The 19,858-nt window shown below is 39.0% G+C and overlaps 1 protein-coding gene and 1 non-coding gene across 2 annotated transcripts in view; one reads left to right on the top strand and one right to left on the bottom strand.

The window, feature by feature from the left end:
* The window catches only part of LOC123931579 (zinc finger protein 529-like), a 117,973-nt gene extending 98,179 nt beyond the window's left edge, over nucleotides 1–19,794 (bottom strand). The window contains exon 1 of the mRNA XM_045988920.1: nucleotides 19,636–19,794. The gene's annotated coding sequence lies outside the window, so the exon portion shown is untranslated. The remainder of the gene's footprint in view (nucleotides 1–19,635) is intronic.
* On the top strand, nucleotides 8,787–8,890 carry LOC123931959. The gene has a single exon (XR_006816377.1). It is a non-coding gene; the product is annotated as a small nucleolar RNA U13 (small nucleolar RNA).
* Nucleotides 19,795–19,858: the final 64 nt, after the last annotated feature.

Here is a 19,858-nt window from a genome sequence, read left to right as displayed (position 1 = left end):
TTATTATGGAAGTTCTTATGGTAAGTAGGGTTTAACATTGCTTCTTTTACCTCTCTTGTCTCTCCCTTGTTCACTTTTCTTTTTTTTTTAATTTTTTTTTAAAGATTTTATTTATTTATTTGACAGACGGAGATCACAAGTAGGCAGAGAAGCAGGCAGAGAGAGAGAGGAGGAAGCAGGCTCCCTGCTGAGCAGAGAGCCCGATGCAGGGCTCGATCCCAGGACCCTGAGATCATGACCTGAGCTGAAGGCAGAGGCTTTAACTCACTGAGCCACCCAGGCGCCCTCTGTCTCTCTTTTTTAAAGATTTTATTTATTTGACAGATCACAAGTAGGCAGAGAGGCAGGCAGAGAGAAAAAGGAGGAAGCAGGCTCCCTGCTCAGCAGAGAGCCCGAGCCCGATGTGGGGCTCAATCCCAGGACCCTGGGATCATGACCTGAGCCCAAGGCAGAGGCTTTAACCCACTGAGCCACCCCGGTGCCCCCGGAATTTCTATCTTTTTTGAGATACCTTATTTGATATAGCATTGTCATCATGCTTTTATTTCTTTAATATGATTCCCTTTAGTTCTTTGAATATATTTACAACAGTTTCTTTGATGTTTTTGTGTGTTAAATCTGACATCTGGTTGCTCTAACAGATTTTCTTTTTGCCAATGTATGGATCATACTCTGCAGTTTCTATGCATGTCTTATACATTTTCTGTTGGAAGATAGACATTTTATTTGTCAAAGATTTTATTTATTTGAGAGAAGGAGAGCACAAGGAGGGGGAGCGGCAGACTCCCCACCAAGCGGGGAGCCTGATGCAGGGCTTAGTGCCAGGACTCTGGGATCATTACCTGAGCAAAGGTAGATGCTTAACTGAGACATCCAGGTGGCCCACAAATAGACGTTTTAGATAAGATATTGTTATTTCTGCATTTACCAGCTTAGGAAAACGTCAGAGGAAAATGATGTTTTCAAAGGAGATGGAGGAAGGGCCTGAATTGTTCCCTGGCCACAAAAACCAGTTAAGGGGGTATAAATGGAGCAAAACCAAACCAAATTGAACCAAACCAAAAAACAAATTAAAGGGAGATTTTTTTTTTTTTTTTTTTACAAAGTTTGATTCTGGGAAACTAATGTTTGGTTTCATGGTTTAAAACTTGCTGAAAAGAACAACATTCGTTTGGGCTTTGTACGAGTATCTGTTGTATATATATTGCATCACTTTCTTTCTGACCTCAACGTGGAAATTAAAGAGGGAGGAATAGGTAAGCTGGGAATATAGAAGGGCTGATCCAATCCAGCTCTAAACACTATTACCCTTAGCTGGTGGGAAAAAGAGAACAAGGGAAGGGAAAAATAGTTGTAAATGTTTGGTCTTAAGTCTACTTTGCAACCTCTCATTGTTTTACTATATTTTAGGGCTTTTTGATATAAAATTTGTATATACTGTATCCATAGGTATGAAAAATATCAACTGACTTTAAGTACCCCTCAATATGCTCTAGTCCTAGGCAAACATTAATTCACTTTGTCTATTTATTTGCCTTTTCTGGACATCTCATATAGATGGAATTATACAACACGTGGTCCTTTGTGACTAGCTTCTTTTATTTACCATAGTTTTGAAGGTTCATGTTGTATATAGCATGTATCAGTATTAATTTCTTTTTATTGTGTGGATATGCCACATTTTGTTTATCCCTTTATCAGCTGATGGACCTTTGGGTTGTTTTTAGTTTGGGGCTGTCATGAACATTCATGTACAAGGTTTTCATTGAATATATGCTTTAATTCTCTTAGATAGATATATATTAGATAGATATATATTAGATATCTATGGAAGAGTAGAACTGGTGGGTCATATGGTAATTCTATGTTTCACTTTCTAAGGAGCTGTTATGAATAATGCTGCTATGAACATATGTGTATGTTTTGGTGGACATATATTTCCATTTCTCTTGTGTATATACATGGGAGTAGAATTGTGGGTCTATGTTGAACCATTTGAGGGACTGCTAGATTATTTTCCACAGTAACTCACCATTTTATATTCTGTCCAGCAGTGTATGAGTTTTTGCTTTCCCATGTCCTTGCCAATACTCATTATCTTTATTTTTGATTAGAACCATCCTTGTGGGTGTGTACTATTTTATTGTTATTTTTGCTTTGCATAATAGTAGGGCCTGAACTATAACTTTAGCCTATTGGCTAAAGGAGGTCATGGGATTTTATTATACCTTTATGTATACAGAAAGTAAACAATTCGCTTAACATAAAATCTTGTATTTATGGCATTCAGTAAAACACCAATGACAGTTTAAATATTATTACTAGGCTAGCAAACAGTGAAATAAACAACTAATTAGGTTTACAGGTTTAGAAGGTAAGGGAAAGGAGAATGAGGCCAATATTCATTTACTGTTCTCCGTTCAACACCTTATTATATTGGTTCTTTGAAATAAATTAAGCCTTAGGCTAAGATGTTTACTTTGTAAGATGAAACAGGACTTAAAAGCTCAAAATATAATAGAAAATGCAGAAGAAATTTTTTAAAGACATAATATAATGTGGAGCATCTGATGTTCTGTAGTCAGGATGAGATTTCATGTTCCATCCTACACAATCCTGTCTTTGCCTGATTTCTCACTGTTTCATCTTCTGCCTCATGATGAATATCTGAGCCACCTAAACAATGTAGCATGTACATCAAGAAACCACATATACTCATACTCACAAGACGTAAGGGCAAATAAATGTACAACGTTGCTTACAGATCCACAGTTACTGACCCATTTCGGAACTGGGCTGTCTGTACCATTAACCATCACCAGCCAGTGATGGATTCAGTAAGGATCCAGGCTGTCATTACCTCCTGTACCAAAACTCAACCTCCCATGTTGACACTGCTGAAGAATAAAGAAAGGAAAGAGGGCATATCAGTATGATTTACTTAGCTAATTAACAAGAATTCATAGCAATCTCTTTTGGTGTGCATAGTGCCTTACATTATACAACTTTCCAGCTGTTTTTTAGTTTTGTGACAAACAGGTAGAAAAACACTCATTTACTGAAAGACTACACTGCAGACACTTTATTCTTTATAAATACCCTTTCATTTACAGAGAATGGGCAGAGCAGCTGCACATCTATCTTCATTTTTTATCTGAAGAGAATGAGTGTCCGTGATATTAAAGGATGTATTAATGAAAAATGCTGCAGGTGGGGACTGGAATCTAGATCTGTTTGACCCCAGAACTCATGAACATTAACCTGTATCTGACTCTCTCCACACGAGGTTGGATCTGGGAATACCTGCTGGTCAGGAGGCAGCCCATTTTACATCAAATTATAAAAAAACTTTCACACTCATACTTTAGCCCCCATAAACCTCTAAACTGGGAGTAATGGGAGGGCAGGGAGTGCAAAGTGATAGGCTCGAGTCTTTAACCAATACTTTTTCTTTCTGCAGCCAGCAGGGTTCATTTTCGCAAATACACAGACTGAGAAAAGCAATGACACTGCACGTTAGCCTCAACAACTGACCTGTTATCCTGCTGAGCCTTCATCTTCCAAGAGCTGTTGCTCAAGCCTCCTTTTAGCGCCATATCCCTTCTCCCTAATTTCTTGTTATTCAAGCTTATCCTTGGTTCTTCTGTTAGACTTTGAATTCTACTGGACCTATCAAGTTTTCTTTATTCTTCTTTTTCCTCAACTGGATTAAAAAATATTCTTTCGCTTTTAGAGGTTACCCTTAAATTTTTAACTTGTATCTTTGATTCGTAATTAGTTGGCATCTCGAGAAACACCTTAGAATGCTTTTAAGTACTGGCGTGCCTGAGTGGTGCAGTTGGTTAAGCATTCAGCTCTTGGTTTGGGCTCAGGTCAGATTATCTCGGGGTCCTGGCAATGGGACTGCATTGGGTTCTGCACTGAGTGTGGCCTCTGCTTGGGACTCTTTCTCCCTCTCCTGCCTCTCTCCCTTTCGCTCTTTCTCTCAAATAAAAAAAAAGGAGAATGCTTTAAGTACATTCTTTCTATTGTTATCTTGTGATTTTAATCTAATTTGTTTTGAAATCCCATTAAATTAATCATTATTACTTAGTATATGCTTAGACTTCACAACATATTTACTAATTTTATCTCATTCTGTCTTTCCAGGTTTAATTTACTTCTTGCTACCATACATCCTTTAGAAATTCTCTAGTGAGTCTATGAAAGAAAAAAGTGGACAGTATTGAATTTATGTCCAAAGGCAGGCTTAGGAACCCATTTCCTCTTTTACTGAGATTTAAGGCCTACTCTATTCCTAGGCACTTGTCATCATGAACCTGCCCGTCTTTTTTTTTTTTTTTTCAGTGCTTTGTGTATAGAAAGTAGGCTTTCCGGGCACCTGGGTGGCTCAGTTGGTTAAGCAACTGCCTTTGGCTCAGGTCATGATCCTGGAGTACTGGGATCCAGTCCCGCATCAGGCTCCCAGCTCCATGGGGAGTCTGCTTCTCCCTGTCTCCTCTCTCATGCTCTCTCTCAAATAAAATCTTAAAAAAAAAAAAAAAAAAGCGGGGAAGAAAAAAAGAACTTTCCCATCTGCTCTTTCAACCATAGACTACTTCCATGCCTTTGGTGTCTATTCCGAGTGGAGTGGAGGCATATAAACAAGACAGGGCATTCCTGGGATGTGACTACAAGGGAGAGATGCAGAAACGTGATCCAGAAAGGTGAGCTGGAAAAGGAAGAAGGACACAGTGTGAAATGGGACCTCCTTTCTCGCCATATACTAATGTAGTGATCTGATTTTACCTCTGCCTTTACTTACTGGAAAACCAGGGTCTGTGGACAGGAGGAAGTCTTTCCTTTGTACGGGTTCTCCTAAGCACTCACTACTTAGATATCAAATCACTGTCTAGACAGGACAGTTCATTCAAGATGTTTAGAGTTATTTAATTCAAGAGAATATATTTACATTTGTGGGGATGAGAAAGTAGATACTAAATGAAATACCCAATAAATAAGTGAACATTATTTAAAATTAGAAGAACCTGGAGAAGGCACAGGTTTATCTGGTGAGAATAAAAGGAAATGATCAGTTTTGTGAAGGGGAATCATATCTCCACGAAGTTTCAAGATGGGAAAATGCTCATATATTCTAGAGGGAAAAAGAGTATTTCAGAAAAGAGAGAAGAAACATCTTACCTGAGGCATGGCTTTAAGATTTGCAAGAAAGGACCTTTTGCTCTTTTGCATTCTTTGTTAGAAAAGTGAACAAGGGGGGCACCTGGGTGGCTCAGTGGGTCAAAGCCTCTGCTTTTGGCTCAGGTCATGATCCCAGGACCCTGGGATTGAGCCCCACATCGGGCTCGGGCTCTCTGCTGAGCAGGGAGCCTGCTTCCTCCTTTCTCTCTCTGCCTGCCTCTCTGCCTACTTGTGATCTGTCAAATAAATAAATAAAATCTTTAAAAAAGAGAGACAGAGGGCGCCTGGGTGGCTCAGTGGGTTAAAGCCTCTGCCTTCAGCTCAAGTCATGATCTCAGGGTCCTGGGATCGAGCCCTGCATCGGGCTCTCTGCTCAGCAGGGAGCCTGCCTTCCCCCCCTCTCTCTGCCTGCCTCTCTGCCTACTTGTGATTTCTGTCTGTCAAGTAAATAAAAATAAAATCTTTAAAAAAAAAATAAAAAATTTTAAAAATGTAAAAAAAAGAGAAATTCCTTCAAAGAATGAAATGGAAATTTCATTAGAAGGGCTCAACAATATATTTGAACTAGCAGAGGAAAGAATTAGCAACCTAAAAATAGGTCATTAGAGAGTATACATGTTGAAGGACAGAAAAAGTAATGAAGAAAAGTGAGCTTCAGAGAAATGTGGGGCACAGTGAAGAGTGCCATCATGTGCATAATGGGAGTACCAGCATAAGCAGAGAGGGAGAAAAAGGCATAACAAAACTTTAAAACTCCCCAAATTTATTGACAGTAATGATGAGAGTTTAGCTATACTACTTCATAGTATTGCTGCTTTGAATACATTTTGCCTGGCTAAGTGCCTTGCCAAAATCTTAAACTGACACTACCCCCCCCCCCCATAAAACACGTGCCCTACATAGCAGTCTGTAGAGTTACAGCAAGTGGAAGCTCCTGATACGATTTCCCAAAAGCCTTCTGATCAAGTCTCCCCTGCCTCCCAGCATCTACATGCCTTATGTGCTCCTGAAATAAGACCCCTCTGAACCTTACTAAAACGCCACTCTCAGTTTGTATTGACCAATCCAGCCCCAGAAACCCTAACACACTCCATCCATGGACTCTAATAAAGACCTGTGCCCCAGGTACTACCTCTCTGCACTCTGTCTTGACCTTACCATCTGGCCTCTCAAGGCATGCTGTGTACTTCCTCCAAGACCTGTGAGTAATACACTTCTCTATTTCAACTTCTCTTGTGTTCTGTTGTCAAACCACAACTCACTAACATGTGCTTCAATTAACAAATGTTATTTTATTTTATTTTTTTTACGATTTTATTTATTTATTTGACAGACAGAGATCACAAGCAGGCAGAGAGGCAGACAGAGAGAGAGGAGGAAGCAGGCTCACTGCCGAGCAGAGAGCCCGATGCGGGGCTCGATCCCAGGACCCTGGGATCATGACCTGAGCTGAAGGCAGAGGCTTTAACCCACTGAGCCACCCAGGTGCCCCAACAAATGTTATTTTAACAATCATAACAATTTATGCATCCAGGAAGTTCAGCAAATTAAAGTAGTAGAAACACAAAGAAATCCACAAACATATCAGAGTAAAAATGCTGAAAACATTTTTGTTTTGAAAACAAAGGCAAGAACATCATATCTTGAAAACGCCAAGAGAAAAGAACTCATCACTTAAAAGGGAGCCCAAATTAGATTAACAGGTAACTTCATATCAGAAACCATGGAGGCCAGAAGGGAGTGGGGAAACAAATTCAAATCCTGAGAGAAAAATCCTTTAGTCAAGAATCCTATACATAGAAAGAGCAGCTTTCGGGGCGCCTGGGTGGCTCAGTGGGTTAAGCCTCTGCCTTCGGCTCAGGTCATGATCTCAGGGTCCTCGGATCGAGCCCTGCATCGGGCTCTCTGCTTGGCGGGGAGCCTGCTTCCTCCTCTCTCTCTCTCTGCCTGCCTCTCTGCCCACTTGTTATCTCTCTCTGTCAAATAAATAAATAAAATCTTTAAAAAAAGAAAAAAAAGAGCAGCTTTCAAAAATGAAGGCTAGGGGCATCTCGGAGGCTCAGTTGGTTAAGCGTCTCTCTTTTGGCACAGATCATAAGCTCAGATGTCATGAGATGGGCCTTGTGGCTGACTCTGAGCTCAAAAGGGATTCTGTTTAGGATTCTCTCCTCACTCTCCCCTCTCCTCACTCACACTCCCAATAAATAAAATATGGCGCCTGGGTGGCTCAGTGGGTTAAGCCTCTGCCTTCGGCTCAAGTCATGATCTCAAAGTCCTGGGATCAAGCCCCACATCAGGCTGTCTGCTCAGCAGAGAGCTTGCTTCCCCCCTACCCCAACCCTGCCTGCCTCTCTGCCTACTTGTGATCTCTATCAAATAAATAACATCTTTTTTTAAAAAATTAAATAAAATATTAAATCTTTTTTAAAAATTAAGGTTAAAGAAAGACATTCCAAGATAACAACTGAGAGAATTTGTAGCCAGCAAATACACTTTACGAGACTACTAAAGTAATTGGTTCAAGCTGAAAGCAAATGAGCCGTGACTATAATTTTCATCTACATTAAAAACAAGGAGCGGGGGCGCCTGGGTGGCTCAGTGGTTTAAGCCGCTGCCTTCAGCTCAGGTCATGATCTCAGGGTCCTGGGATTGAGTCCCACGTCGGGCTCTCTGCACTGAAGGGAGCCTGCTTCCCTCTCACTCTCTCTGCCTGCCTCTCTGCCTACTTGTGATCTCTCTCTGTCAAAATTAATAAATAAAATCTTTAAAAAAAAAAAAAAAAAACAAGGAGCACCTGTCAAATCAAAATTATAAAATACAGTACAAATCACATTTTTCTACTTTACTGTCTTATTTTAAAAGCAATTATATAAAAAACATGCATATAAGGTGTTGGAAAAATAATGCAAAATGTTGATATGTAATACTGTTATACTAGTAACAGCACAAAAGAACAAAGAGATGGGAGAAAACAATACCGTAGGGAGGTAAGGAAATGACTCCAGATGGTTACTCAAAACCGCAGAAACAAATGAGAACCAGAATAATAAGAAAAGTAATAGCGCAAAATCTGCAAATATATACTTATTCTCCTATTAGCTTTAAAACATGTATAGTTATAGAAAGAAATAATCATAGGAAAGTACTGTAGAGTTTATAACATAGATGGAGTATGTATAATAATAATACCTCAAAATGGAGAAAAGGGAATAAACACATAAGAGTAACAATTCTTTTATTGGATTTAAGTTAGCGTAAATCTGAAGCTGTTTCTGATAAGCCCCAGAAGAAGATTTAAGGAAATAATTCAAGTAACTATAACAATATATGGGGCGCCTGGGTGGCTCTGTCGTTAAGCAGCTGCCTTCGGCTTGGGTCATGATCCCAGAGTCCTGGGATCGAGCCCCACATGGGGAAGCATGCTGCTTCGCCCTCTCCCACTCCCCTGCTTCGCCCTCTCCCACTCCCCCTGCTTGTGTCCCCTTCCTCACTGTGTTTCTCTCTGTCAAATAAATAAAATCTTTAAAAAATAAAAATAAAACTATAACAATATAGCACAAAATCATTAGTTACATTAAAGTATTAGAAAAAATTCACATAAAAGGATCCTTTTGTAGTTCATAAGCATGATGATTGGGTGTTCACGCTCCTGTGTGACACGTGCCACCCTCAAACCTTGTTATGACCTCGGCACATTACCCATCTGATGTAAAAAAAAAAAAATTTCACATAAAAGAATGTGGTAAATTAGGAATAGAGGAAAAAAAAGGACATGACACATATAGAAAACCAAATGTACAATGACAGACATGAATTCAACCATGTCAATGCTATCCCAGTGGCTCTCACCTAACTGGGGAGGTTTTTAGAAAGAGACAAGCAGCAGAAGCAGACACATGCCTGCAGTCCTCAAAAGCATACAGCCATGTTGTGACTAGGGTTGCGGTATTGCAGCTAGTACCGGAAGGTGGCCTCTAGGAGATGAAAGTGACCCTCAGTCAACAGCAAGCAAGAAAATAGGATCTCAGTCACACACCTTCAGGGAACTGAATTGCACTAACGACCCTAGTAAGCTTAGAAGAATCTCTACCTCCAGATGAAACCGCAGTACCAACCCGCAGTCAAATGATACAGATAGATACAGTCTAATGTATCTATTCCCTATCATTAGGTAACTCTACTTCTGTGTAAAGAATGGCAATAAGGAAAAAAATGCAGATAATTTTTGGAAACTGAACTGCATCCTTTACTTCTGTGATAGGCTAAAGGTGCAGGTTTGCTCAGTGAAAATCAGGTACACAAATCATAACAACGTAACAAACACTACAGAGGTACATGAAGGGATTGATGGAAATGCTGTTATTAAGTTATAGTACAATTTTGTATAGCACCTGGAACTATATATTGGTAATGAAACATAACTCATTAAATGTATGTAATGTCATCAAATATGTATTTTATTGTAATATCAGTAAACCATTTGCTATATATATTCATGTTTCTAGATTTATGTATATAAATCTCATGTATACCTTATGTATATACCTCAGAGAAAATTCTACTTACATAAAAGAGGAGGACAAATATAATAGTGACAAAAATTTTGTAATAGTGAAAAGTGTTTCACAAATTAAATCTTGAAGAATGGGAAGAATATATTCATATATATGAGTTAGAAGGATTTCCATTATCAAATTTATTACATTAACAGGGGTATTTTTTGGCATGAATTTAAGTATAAGATGAATTGAAAGTAACATGAATAATATGAAATAGCTTATGATTTATTACTGTGATGAAAAGAAAGTAATTTTCAAATTTACAGAATTTTCTCTAATAAGAATATCCTAATATTCAAAAAGAGGAGGAAGGAATGAAAGTTATTAATATTAGTTCAATACATTAAAAATTAACTGATTTTGAGACAGTTGGGAATGTTGTTATAAAAGCCTTAATACATCTTTTATATTTATATGTTTTATGTTTTCTCAACATGTAAGTTCTGCTTGTCATTAATGTGTGAATAAAATCTTAGCATTACCCAAATTCCTATTTCATAGTGTCTTGGGTCTCATCAGGAAACCTTTTCTGATATACTCAAAAGTATCTTCCACAAGTAAAGGCCTTGCCACGTTCCCTGAATTCATGGGACTTACCAGCAATATGAATTCTCTAAAGCTCTTCCTACATTACTTACATTCATGTGGTTTCTCAATAGTGAATTCTTCAGCGATCTTTAAAGTTTCTACTAATCCCCAAAGCCCTGCATATTACTTGCATTAATAGTTTTTCTAATCAGCTGGAAATACACTTTTGTGGTTTTAGAAAGCAGTTATCTTGCTAATAAATGCTCTGTGGAAATGAAATGCCTATTAGAGAGTGATGCTCTTCCAGCATATTTTTTAGTCTATTTTTTTAAACAGATATAATTCATGTAACTATAGAATTTACTGCTTTAAGTGTACAATTCAGTAATTTTTAGTATATTCCCGAAGTTGTGCAATCATTACTACTAATTCCAGAACATTTTCACCATCCCAGAAAGAAATACTATAACCATTAGCAGTCACTCTCCATTCTTCCATCTCCTCAGCCCCTTATAACCACTAATCTACTTTCTGTCTCTGTGGTTTTACCTATTCTGAATACTTCATATAAATGAAATCATACAGTATGTGGCCTTTTGTGTCTGGCTTCTTTCACTTAGGATGATATTTTCAAGGTTCATCTATGTTGTAGAATGAATCAGTACTTTCTTTTTTATGGCTGAATAATATTCCGTTGTATGGATAGACAATATTTTATTTATCCATTCACCATATGATGGATATTTGGGTTAATATGCATATTTTTGAGCGGGTCAGTTAGACTCTGATTCACCAAAAAAGCAGTCTAGGTTTTTTCTGCTGCCAAAGAAAAACTACTGGCTTTTTTTTTTCTTTCTTTCTCTCTTTTTTTTTAATCCTGAATTCATTCTAATTGCCTGGGCCTGACACTTTTTTTCTTTAAGATTTTATGCATTTATCTGTCAGAGAGAGAGAGAGAACAAGCAGTAGGCAGAAGGAGCAGTAGGCAGAGGCTGACTCCCTACTGAACAAGGAGCCCAATGTGGGACACAATCCCAGGACGCTGGTATCATGACCTGAGCTGAAGGCAGATGCTTATTAACCAACTGAGTCACCCAGACCTCCTGCCTAGACCTATTTTTTTAAATTAACATATAATGTACTATATGCCCCAGGGGTACAGGTCTGTGAAACATCAGGCTTACACATTTCATAGCACTCACCACAGGACATACCCTCCCCAATGTCTATCACCCACCCATCCTTTCCCTCCTCCCCCACGCCCCCAGCAACCCACAGTTTTTTTCATGAGATTAAGAGTCTCTTATGGTTTGTCTCCCTCCTGATCCCATCTTGTTTCATTTTTTCCCCTCCCTACCCACCACAACCCTCTGCCCTGCCTCTCAAATTCCTCATATCAGAGAGATCATATAATAATTGTCTTTCTCTGATTCACTTATTTCACTTAGCATAATACCCTCTAGTTCCCTCCAAGTTGTTGCAAATGGCAAGATTTCAGTTTTTTGATGGCTGCATTGTATTCCACTGTATATATATACACCACATCTTCTTTACCCATTCATATGTTAATGGATATCTAGGTTCTTTCCATAGTTTGGCTATTGTGGACATTGCTGCTAGAAACATTTGAGTGCATGTGCCTCTTTGGATCACTACATTTGTATCTTTAGGGTAAATACCCAGTAGTGCAATTGCTGGGTCACAGGGTAGCTCTACTTTCAACTTTTTGAGGAATCTCCATACTGTTTTCCAGAGTGGCTGCACCAGCTTACATTCCCACCAACAGTGTAGGAGGGTTCCCCTTTCTCCGCATCCCTGCCAACATTTGTCATTTCCTGACTTGGTGATTTTAGCCTAGACCTGACTCAAGATGAAACCTGACCCTGAGCTGGATAAAATTGCTGTTCAATAAACAGCGTTCAGACTCTGGAACTGTTGAAGATTTGGAACACCCCACTGTGGGGCCATAAACCACGAAAACATCATGATGCTGGCTGGACCAGCTGGGTCACTTAATATCCACAAGTATTAAATGATGAGCACTGAGTGATGTATGGAATTGTTGAATCACTATACTGTATACCTAAACCAATATAACACTGTATGTTCACTAACTGGAATTAAATAAAAACTTATAAATGGGGGCACCTGGGTGGCTCAGTTGTTAAGAATCTGCCTTCGGCTCAGGTCATGACCCCAGAATCCTGGGATCAAGCCCCACATCCCACTCCTGGCTCAGTGGGAAGCCTGCTTCTCCCTCTCCCACTCCCCCTGCTTATGTTCCCTCTCTCGCTGTGTCTCTCTGCCAAATCATAAATAAAATCTTTTTTTAAAGAACCTTATAAATAAATTAACAACCTTTAGAAAACCATAATGTTAGAAACATTAAATAATTTTTTACCAGTACCTAGAGCATACAAGCATAGTGGTCAGAAGATAAATCATAAACTTAAATGTTTATATTAATAAAAATAAAATAATAAAGATAAATAAATGAAGCGTCCCCTTCAACATGTTAGGGATAAATAAGTAAAACAAAGTACAAGGAAGGAATTAATAAACATAGAATGTAATGAGTTGGAAAATATTTGAAAGTATAATAAAATTAGAGTAGAAATAACCATCAGAGAGCATATATTTCCATTTAAATGATAAACAACTTCTATGCCAATCAATTTGAAAATGTAGGCAAATTCTAGTAAATAATCTAAACCCCAGAAAACATAAAAAGTTGAAAGAGATCAATTTCAAGAAAGAGATAAAAGACTCAAAATTAAGGCAAAAAAACCCAGAAGCAACCCTTTTGCTTATACTGTAGTCACTAAATACCAATGCCCATTTTATGAACTCCCTGGGAAAATGTCTGAATCTGTGGCAGGGAAAGCACAAGATAAGCTCTGAACATTTTGTGCCAGGAAGAAGGAAGCTTTCAAATACTAACTGATCATGTTAATAGGCTACAGAACCACCTGAAATAGTTATAACAAGCCAGCATCATAACTCACAAGAATCAAAATTAAAAATAGAATGTTTGGGGGCGCCTGGGTGGCTCAGTGGGTTAAGCTGCTGCCTTCCGCTCAGTCATGATCTCGGGGTCCTGGGACCGAGTCCCGCGTCGGGCTCTCTGCTCAGCAGGGAGCCTGCTTCCCTCTCTCTCTCTCTCTCTGCCTGCCTCTCTATCTACTTGTGATCTCTCTGTGTCAAATAAATAAATAAAATCTTTAAAAAAATAAAATAAAAATAAAATAAAATAATTATTATCTTAATTCATATTAAATGTTGAGGAAAGTTATTTGTAATGAATTAATCAGTAAGAAAGGTTAAAAATTGAGAGGTTATATACAGTCGTAAATAAGAACAAGCTCTGTGGTTAAAGCTTCAGCTTGTCAATCTTAGCTCTGAAAGTTACTCTGTGACTTAACAAGTACTTTATCTGCTCTGCCTAGATTTCCTTCTAAAATGAGAAAAACAATAGTACCTGGAACCTCAGCAAGTTGTCAGGATTAATTGAAACCAAACAAAATATTATCTAATTTTTATAGATGATGAAGAAGCGATTTCATGTCCTATAATCCACTACTATTAAAGGAAATTCTCTTCAGTTCTTACCATTTTTTGAGAGTGAAAATTTGAGCTTCTTGGGCTACTCTTCCTTATAATGCTAATATATTACAGAGCACAGCTTGAAAATATAGTCTTCACTAACGACATTACCATGACGATTTTCAGGGGAAAAAAAAGGAGAGCAGCTACAGAGTCAGCACTCTGTCTCCTAAAACTAGCTCAGAGAATCTGATCCACTTAGGTAACTGTAAGGGCCTATTTTAGCCAGAGCGCTTCCGGTTAAACAGTGATTTTGTTGTTCATGCAGTAAAACTTAAACTGACCCTGCCCAACCCCCCAGGGGAACTTACTTAAAAGCAAGTCCAGGAAACCAGTAGAATATGGTCACCAGTGTCTCATGACAGAGCCCAAATACAAGGACGGGTCAGGTCAGGTGGAGGTAACAGAGCCCGAATGCAGGGATGAGTCCGGCCAAGGGGAGACATCCAATCAGTGGAGCCGCATACTGTCTCCCTAGCTACGAAGGAGTGTGGGCCCCGCCTTTTGGGCGCCAATCCTGACCAAGGTGATAGGCTAGTTCAAATAGCCACTATGGGGTGAATTGTAATTCACTTGGCCACCTGTGTGTGGCCAGGCTCAACCACATGGCCTTTGCTCTATAAAAGTTAGTCGGCAAGGCAGGGAGGGGTCGCCATCTCTGTAAGAGGCGACCGCAGACCAGTCCTCTCGATGCTTGGCGCGAAATAAAGCTTTGCTTGACCTTCACTTTGTATCAGTCTCCCTCCTTTGATTACGGACCTAACAGTAACAAACTGAAAATGTTCACAAAAACTCAATCTTGTTTTCTGTCTAACCCAGACTTCTATGTGTAACTACTAACATCCAATTCTGTTATCTGAAATTATAAACCCAACCCTGTCAGCATAAATTATATAACAGAGACAAGATACTTGCTCTCGAGATATTGGTGCTGTCTTGTGAAAGAAAAAAGAAAGAAGACAAGAAAGAAAAAAAAAAGATATACTTAATTTTGAATACCCTAACTTGATCATTTGTTCTCCTGGAATAAATTGATATCTATATAATTCCAAAAGACGCAAATAGTCAAAAGGTTTGTCAAATCAGTTGGACATCATTGTCACTTCCTTCTTATACCAACTGATAAAGTTGATTTGTATATCAAAACCCACAAAATGGAGGCCACCCTAGTGACCTGGCCCACATCACAAATCTAAACTTTAGTTGGTCTGCACTTAAAGGAAATGCCTGTCAAGGAATCCTAACATATACCAATCACAATCTGTCATCCCAGCTTTAGCCAGTTTACCTCACCCGAAAAAATAGGACCTACTAGTCTTTTAAAGAAATTCCTGACCTCTTAGCCAATCATACCATTTCTGTGTTGCCCTTTCTAACATTCTAGAAAACTCTCTCTTGCCCAAAATCCCTCCAGAAATGTCCCACTGCGTGTGAGGCACAGTACTCCCCCAATCCATGGATTGTTTTCCTTTGAATAAGAAAACATCAAACTCATCACTAAATTGTTTTAGTTCTGTCATTTGATACTACAGACATGGAAGTATAACAAAACCAGTGATTGGACTGAAATCCTCCTTCAGTCTAAGAGGTCTTATTTTAATGACTAATCCTTGTAAATTTTTCTAAAAACACAAAATCATAAACACATGCACAAGGAAAAATTCAGAAGAAAGTATACCAAAATGTTAGTGACTATTTCTAGATGCTGAAATTATGCATACTTTTAAAAAATTTTATTTATTTTTTAGTAATTTATACACCCAATGTGGGGCTCAAATTCACAACCCCAAGATCAAGAGTCACGTGCTCTTCTGACTGAGCCAGCCAGGCACCCCTAAAATTATGAGTACTTTTAACTTTCTATTATATAAGTTCATCTTGGATTAATAATTTTTTTAAGAAGACTGTGAATTTCATCATCAGGAATATAGAACAACAATTTCCATTTAAAGCATTTTTCTAAAAAGAATTGTAGGATGGGCCATCTTTTACTTATGAAAACTATGACTTAATAAACCTACCAAGTCTCTTTCCCTCTTTACTTTATTTCATCAATATGAGACACTTTCCATTTTAAGACTGGCCTGTGAATGAGCACAACTCAGGTGACATTTTCAGACTAAACTGGTCCATAGTAGAGCCCTTTTTTTTAAAGATTTTATTTGACAGAGAGAGACACAGCAAGAGAGGGAGCACAAGCAGGGGGAGTGGGAGAGGGAGAAGTAGGCTTCCTGTGGAGGAGGAAGCCCGATGCAGGGCTAGATCACAGGACACCGGGATCATGACCTGAGCGGAAGGCAGAGGCTAAACGACTGAGCCACCCACGGGCACCCACAGTAGAGCCTTAATTTATCATTGCCTTTCTCTGCTGAATGCCTGGTTAATGTATCCTACTGGATATAATCCTTGAAAAATTGCTAAGAAATGCATATAATAGTTAAACTTTATAATTTGGCAATTTCTTGAGTACTTTTGTTCATAAACATGAAAACTGCATAGCATTAAATTTTATATTTTTGATATCAGAATATCTCTTTATATAATATTAATCTAGATGTAATGTGATTAATAATACTTAGATAATACAGGAAATTATTTTTAGACAAACTCCTCCTAAAGTCAACTTTCAAGTACAAGTTATTATAACTAAGTTAGTGGTTCCAAACTTGTTTGGGTCATGTACACCTTAAACAGTATCATAAAATTATAGACTTTTCCCTAAGAAAAGTATACATTAATAAAATAAATATACAATAATTGGGTATACAATTCCAAGGCAAATCATTTAAGGTGAAGGATTCCTGTTCTAGACCATCTGAACATATGGTCCATTTTCTTACAAGTGTCTATTACAATTAATTTCTCATTTTCACTGCTCCTTATCTATGAAGGTGGACTTAGATTATCCACATAATAACAAGTTTTTATTAAAAATAGTGCTTCCCTATGACCCTGCAATTGCACTACTGGGTATTTACCCCAAAGATACAGATGTAGTGAAAAGAAGGGCCATCTGTACCCCAATATTCATAGCAGCAATGGCCGCAGTCGCCAAACTGTGGAAAGAACCAAGATGCCCTTCAACGGACAAATGGATAAGGAAGATATGGTCCATATATACTATGGAGTATTATGCCTCCATCAGAAAGGATGAATACCCAACTTTTGTATCAACAGGGACGAGACTGCAAGAGATTATGCTGAGTGAAATAAATCAAGCAGAGAGAGTCAATTATCAAATGGTTTCGCTTATTTGTGGAACATAAGGAATAACACGGAGGACATGAAGAGCTGGAGAGAAGGGAGTTGGGGGAAATTGGAGGGGGAGACGAACCATGAGAGACTGTGGACTCTGAGAAACAATCTGAGGATTTTGGAGGGGAGAGGGATAGGAGGTTGGGTTAGCCTGGTGATGGGTATTATGGAGGGCACGTATTGCATGGAGCACTGGGTGTGGTGCATAAATAATGAATTCTGGAACACTGAAATTAAAAAAATTAATAAAAATTTTTTAAAAATAACAAGTTTTTAACTTAAGTATTTATTATTGTCAGGCACTGTTCTAGTGCCCTATTAATATTAAAGCTCCTAATCCTCAAAAAACCCTTTGAAATTCATATTATTTGCATTTTACAAACAAGTTATGGAATAGAAAGATGCTGAATATATTATCCAAACTCACAAATACTAAACAGCAAAACTAAGATTTTAATTTAGATACTCTAGGAGTATCTACAGCAACTTCTGTAAAGGACAGAAAATATGCTAGGCTTTGTGGGCCTAAACGTAAAATCAAGGATACTATGTAGGTGCTTATTTAACAAAAGAGATAACAAATTTCCACAAACTTTTTAACTGACCAAATTCAAAACTTTATTTGTAGACATCGAAATTTGAAATTCATGTAATTTTCACAAGTCATGAAATATGGCTCTCCTTCTGATATTTTTTAATTATTGAAACGTGTTAAAAAGAGACTTAGTTCACAGACCCAAAAAAACAGGACACAAGCTGGATCTGGCCTGCTGTGACAAAGTCGGCTGACCCCTGCTCAAGACTCAGAGACCATTATATAGTACACTGAAATCAATCAAACTGTCCACGTTGCCATTTTTCCACTCATGTGTCTGGAGAATATCTAAAGTATCAAATGTATAATTCTACCTAAATATTGGTCTCTTCCTTAACAAATCACTGTGTGAAATAAAAAAGGACTATGTCTGCATGGTGAGAACACAACAAAAAGCATACAAGTGTTGGCAACTGTCTATATGAACATTAGCTGTAGGAACAGCATTTGATGAGGAACTGGGAAAGGAAATCCATCCTCATGGTACCATCATTAACTGGGAAGAGAAGGCTGAGAGACCAGGTAAATGTATAAGTCACTATTTGGCAGGTTATTTAAGATGAAGTTATCGTTATCCTGAAAAACAAAAATGAAATTTCACAAAACAAAGAGAAAGCTCAAAATGACTTCTAGCTTGGCTTTGAGATGTGTAACTATAAATAGCAATGTTCTCCTCTCATTGCTCTTCTTTGGAATACAGCAAAAATGGGAAAGAAAAGGGAAGCACAACATAGCAGGCCTTTTTTGGAGCCCAGACAGGCTAAACAAGAACACACTTCCTCATCACTAACAAGGCCCCGTAATATGTATTAAGCACACACTAATGGAGGTATGAGAAAGACTGGAATACTGTTGACTCCTTCCTGTATCATAAGGAAAATTCAATCACTGAAACCTGGGACTGCAATCTGTTTCTATGTTCACAGCAGTTTTCTGTCAACAGAGCTATAAAAATGCCATGGACCTGCAATATGCAGTCTGACCCCACAGAGCTAAGGGGCAGATTCAAAGGAAGTAATCCTATTCTTGGTGCCTCAGTATCATGTCTTCCCAGGACCTTGCCTTGGGGGCAATTCCAGCTCTACAATTGCCACAATAAACATAGGGCTGTGCTTTTTTAGTTGTAACCTTCATTCTAGGTCTCAAATGTTCAACTTCCCTTTGACAGCCATTTTTGTGCAACTAGCATTTCTGTGCAGTGTGGTTATAAGATGAAATGAGGCAGTGAAAGAAAACCCTATACAAAAAATTCCAAGTGGAACTTATAGGCTACACTCAACATACTCTTCCTTCAATACGTCAAGCACTAGGCTGGATAATACATACAGCGTGCACTGATGAAGGCAACAAAGGCCATCCTTCAGAACAGGGGGTCCCTTGTGGTTAACTAGGGCCTCCAGGTCTTTCACAGGCACAGACTGAGTCACACGGGGATCTTATCCACAGATGCCTCAGCACCAGAACGGCAAAAATGAAGCTCTGCCTTATCTAAAAAATAAAAGAGCTACACTAGGCCCATTCCAGTTAGCCTTCGGTTGGTCACAATAGCGCTGTCACGGAATCACTTAATCACAGTACAACACACCTCACAGTCACAACTGAACAGGGTCACAAAAAAAGGCTCCGCCCCCACACAGTCCCAGGAGCCTAATCTGGACCATTCAGAGCCTCCCCACCACGCGAGCGCGCGCGTGCACACACACACACACACACACACACACACACACACACTCATGATCACATCCCAAGCCGATTCAGTCACTCAATCGCGAACACACGCTCACACAAACACACAATCACCTTCTCCACACTGGCCTGACGCTCCTGCTCCACCTGCTCATAACGCACCTGGGAAACTCCGGACCTCCCGCGGGGAGCTCCTCCCGCACCCAGACCGGGGTCCCTTCAACTCACCACACGGAAAACTGTGACCGTAAGCTTAGAGGAAAATGAACCAGACGATGAAGTTCACTAACTCACTAAACTGTGAGAAACGTAATCCACTCTGGAAAAGCGCGGACGCTGACACAAACAGCCCCGAGAGCCGGTAGCTTGCACAGTTAGGCTACTAACGCGCCGCCCCGTGGACTCCTGGGAGCTCCGGCCCACGCGGGAGTGCGCAGGCGCAGACGACTGA

This window comes from Meles meles, chromosome 19 (genome assembly GCF_922984935.1).
Source record: "Meles meles chromosome 19, mMelMel3.1 paternal haplotype, whole genome shotgun sequence".
Taxonomy (NCBI): Eukaryota; Metazoa; Chordata; class Mammalia; order Carnivora; family Mustelidae; genus Meles; species Meles meles.
Note: the sequence above shows the minus strand (reverse complement) of the source record. Positions and strands in the feature narration are given on the sequence as shown.